This window comes from Cotesia typhae, unplaced genomic scaffold, assembly GCF_013202065.1.
Source record: "Cotesia typhae breed Kobodo isofemale line unplaced genomic scaffold, CoteBio_Ctyphae contig_26, whole genome shotgun sequence".
Taxonomy (NCBI): Eukaryota; Metazoa; Arthropoda; class Insecta; order Hymenoptera; family Braconidae; genus Cotesia; species Cotesia typhae.
The window spans coordinates 2,943,100-2,947,897 of record NW_027423732.1 but is presented as its reverse complement, the minus strand read 5'-3'; the positions used below and the strand labels follow the sequence as shown (position 1 = coordinate 2,947,897).

Here is a 4,798-nt window from a genome sequence, read left to right as displayed (position 1 = left end):
GAAATCCGTGTGCCTTGAAGTTCCCGCCTGCTGTGTTGCTATCTTATGTGACAATAATTCTATGAAGTACATAACGTATCAAATATGTTTATCATAAATATGAAATGAAAATCGATTTTAAAATATATTTTTAAAGTCCTAATTAATTTATTTAACCGAATCTCATTATAACGTCACATTGATTTAAGTGATATAATAAGTAATGATTTTAATATTAGGCAGGAGCAGAGCAGACCAAGACATTCCATAGAAAATGTAACAAATTTTCTATTCCAAAATTATTTAAACTCAATGAAAAAAATAATTTTGCACTTTTTGTCATGACCAAAAAAGTTTTTTTCATCAAAGATAAAATTTTCATCACATTTCTGACTATGCAGAGGCTATTATAGGCCTGATTAGACATGGACAGGCCTGATCAGACCTGAGTGTATTTAACGATCCAGAGATTAAAGACATGGACAGGTCTGGTCAGACCTGAAGTATTTGACGCATCAGGCATGAACAGGCATGGACAGGTCTGATCAGGCTTGGTCAGACTTGAGCGAATTTAATACTTCAGACGTGAACAGACATAGACAGGCATGGACAGGTCTGATCAGACATGAATAGGTCTGCACAGTCCTGAGCGTATTTAACACTTCAGACATGAACAGGCATGGACAGGTCTAATCAGACATGAGCAAGCCTGCTCAGGCCTGAGCATATTGTAACAGGGTAAATTACCCTAAATCGATAAGTCGCCAGAGATCGATAATTAGTCGACTCAGCACTGGCGCGCCCCGATCTTCGGGGTTTTCCGTTTAGTAATTAAGAGAAAGGGGGGGTGGATTGGGTAAGTGCTCGGGAGTCGGAGAGTGACAAAATCAGAAGAGGTTTGATAGTCAGCCGCACCGGTCACTACTCAACAAAGCAGCAGGTAATTATTTTTTCGCACGTGAATTTTCGGAACGCTGCGATGATTTTTTAAGATTGTCTTTCCAATCTTTTAGACAAGGTTTCTAACGTTAGTTCTGTTACAGGAAAAACTGAACTTAGAGTGAGGACAATTCCCCGGAGTGAAAAAGAATCTAACAACCGGTACCTGGAGGACTCACTACGGTAGACAGACATCGTGGACGTAGTAAGACAATTACCCAGGTACATTATTTCATTCCGTGGGTGGAAAATAGACCGCGGTTTGTACTCGGTCTATCATTCCTCTTCTTTTCTTAAATTTTATTCAATAATTAAATCGTAGAACATTTGCTAGTTTTGGATTTAGTGATTTTCATGGGGGTTTATACCCGAGGATCACTTAATCGACCTTGCGGGGGAAAATTTTAATGTCTAAAAAATTATCAATTAATTAATTAACATCTGAAAAATCGTTAAATTAATTTTATAATAATTATCTTAGTAAAATTGATTAATTTTTGTCATTGGAAATAATCGACAGATTTTGTTCCTGGAATTTTCGCCAAGCGTCAGTTGCGTGTCGCATAAATTCCAATACCCAAGGTCAAGCAAGACTTACCTAGCGAATGTTCTAGCAATTAAAAATTGACTGTTTCGACTCGTGTCGAATTTTATAACTGACAAATGAGTAGAAAATTATTAAGATTATTATATTAATAAGTAATTATTGAAATCAAGATAGATAAGAAAATTATTAAGATTATCTTATTGAGAATTAATTATTAAGATTATTTTATATTGAGAATTAATTGTTAAGATTGTTATATTTAGAATTTATTATTGAAAATAAGATAAATCGGAAAATTTTTAAGTATTAATTGTGAAGAATATTATAGTAAGAATTTATTATTGAAAAACAATACCGATCAAGGAAAATTATTAAGAAGGTTATATTAGGAAATTTTTATCGAAATTATTATATTATAAATTATTTTAACAACTATAATTTAAGTAAATTTTGGGGATTAAGTCCGTAAAGCAATTAAATTAAAATGAATGACACTTGATAATTGTCAGCGTAGATATTAAGTCTAAGTAATCAGTGATATTGAGTCAAGGTCAACACGAAAAAAAAAGTTTAGTAAGAAATTGGTCATTATATAGGAATTTTCGTTTCACCGATAGCCAATGATTGAGTAAAATAAAAGTAAATTGTAATTAATTTAAAATCATTTTTAAAATAAAAAAATAAATTATTTAAGCGAAGTGTGGGCTATGTGTGTGAAGAATTAAACGGGTTATGCGTGATAGAGAGTGTTAATAGTGTTAAGTTCGGTAGTCCGGTGGACTTAATTTTAAGTGTGGAGTTAGTTTGTTGTTAGTCCGGTGGACTTATAGTTTTAAGTTTAGCTCTAAGACAGGTGTGGGAGACCGTTTGTTCGAAAAAGCCCAATTAGTTCTAAGACAGGTGTGGGAGACCGTTTGTTCGAAAAAGCCCGTCTAGTCATCGTATCGTCAAATTGGAGGTTCGTTTGTAAATATCGTTTATTTCGCAGTTGTTCTCCGCTTCGTTAGATTATAAGTGTGTGTGTGAGCGCTAAAAATTGTTAAGTTTGGTAAATTTTTTATTGTTAATAAAACTGATCAGATTGTTAATTAAATTTTTATTATTTAACAGCACCTTCCTCCACTCTCTCTACCCTAAGACAAGTTTTCTCAGCTCTGGACCGGTTCCAGGAACCGTGATTAATAATCCTGGTGGCGCCCTGATAATTTTTATTGTTGTTAGTTTTGTTAGTTAATTTTAAAATTGATTAGGGGCTAACCTGAGCAGGTAAAACTGTTACAATATTTAGCACTTCAGACATGAACAGACCTGATCAGGCATGATCATGTCTAATTTCAGGCTTGGTCATACATGAACAGGCCTGATCAGGTCTAATTACAGGCCTGATCATTCATGAACAGGCATGGTCAGGTTTGATCATTTTTTCCCGAGCTAAGACGCTAGGCCACACGTTGAATTGAGAGAGCCTAACGCCTAGCGCGCATTAATAAATAAATTCGTATCGTTTAAACTAATCGCGACCACTGAAATTTATTTTTAGGATCTTACTCTTTAATAGATAACGCGCACAACCATTAAAAAAAAAGTTAATTTTTTTACCGAGAAATCAATGAAATTTTCATATGTTAACTCAAAAGTTGATTGACAATAAGATATGACTATTGATATTTTTATAAGATATAGGTACTTGATGATAAATCCTGAAAATGTGATTAATTTATTTTTAACCATTGACTTTTTACTTATTTTTTTAATAAGAGTACTCAAAATTTTTATCATAAAAAAGATTGGTGTTAAAATGAAAATTTTGAAAAATCGTTTGAGAAATTAAGTTTATCATTATGACGACTCGAGAAAAAAATATATAGACTTAATGGTAATTTTTAAAAATATTATACTGATAATAATTAATTTGATTGAATGTATTGTTAAAATCAAATTATATTTAGGTTCATACTATCACGTGTGAAATTATATCTATCAGTTAATAAACATCTGAAATTACTTATAAATAATAAAAAACTGATATTAATTAATTGTTGCATGAATTTATTTTTACTTGAAATTACAAAATATTTGCTTAATGACTACAGTCAAAAAATTGTTCGATTATTTAACCTTCATACTTATCCACGTAAGCCCATCGACGTGCAGGCAAATAAGATATGAACCTGTTTTAATTTATTTATTTAAACGTAGGAATATATTTTTTATTTCTAAAATTTAGGATAATTGTCTATATTTCTTCGAGTAATTCTATATTTATTTATTTGACGTCGCCCTTACCGTTTGGTCCTAGGCGACAGTATTTATTTATCGTCATTGTTCAATTTTATACTAATTACTGATAAACTAGCTCGTTATCACATTAAAATATTACGATTTTTGAAGTATTATTGTACTATGTTACTTAAATGGGAAATAGAAAATTACAAAACGCCATCTCTAAATTTTAATATTAAGAAATCAGATTTTCAGAGGATCTTCGTTTAGAGATACTCTGACGATTTCTCAACGTTCATTGAAAGAAAAAAGCATTCGATTTTTTTGAGATACTTTAATATGGATATACGATTGACATGAAGGGACTCATTTCAAATCATCTTATAAATGAGTTATAATAATAATGAACTAAATAATAAATTCCTTAAACAGGGTTGTTCTATTATGAATACTTATTGTAACGGATTATTGTAAATTCGCTTCGTTTTCATAAAGTTTAGGTATCATTTATGACTTAAAACTTTATTATTTAAAATTATGTATATGATCATCACTTGCAATTCTACAACTATAATCTAAATATTCTAATCATGTTAATTAGTCATATGGGAAATTTCTTGTTTGATGAAAGTTAACACTTTAATTTTATAATAAGGAAAATAATTTAATAATTTAAATTAAAATAAGTTTTATCCACACATTTTTCTTTCATCGGAATTGACGAGACATTCAAATTCAAAAAAATAATCAAATCAAACTCTTCTCGAAAAACTGATGGCCGGATGTCGTATCGTTTTACGTCACTTTTATGACTATTTTATTTGATTCTTGATTGGTCGTCAGAGCTAAGATAGTAGCGGGATTATGTTTTTTACAAGAAATTCGAAATTTAAAATGTGAAATTCGAATAAAAAAACAAGTTCGAACTGTCATTTCTTTCAATTTGGAAAAAAAAAAATTTTAATTTCGAAGAGATATTATATCCTGAATATCGTGAAAAAAATATGTTTCAATCTAATTTCATACTTTTTCAATATAATTACGTAGATTGTTAAAAAAATTTTGTAAGTTCTAATCAAATTGTTACAACAAATTACTCAAAATGACAAT

General features: G+C 30.5%; 1 long non-coding RNA gene across 1 annotated transcript; it reads left to right on the top strand.

Annotated features, from left to right (window-relative positions):
* The first annotated feature begins 861 nt into the window (after nt 1–861).
* On the top strand, nt 862–2,175 carry LOC141525253 (uncharacterized). The gene is made up of 2 exons (XR_012478827.1): nt 862–919; nt 1,023–2,175. It is a non-coding gene; the product is annotated as an uncharacterized LOC141525253 (long non-coding RNA).
* The last annotated feature ends 2,623 nt before the right edge of the window (nt 2,176–4,798 follow it).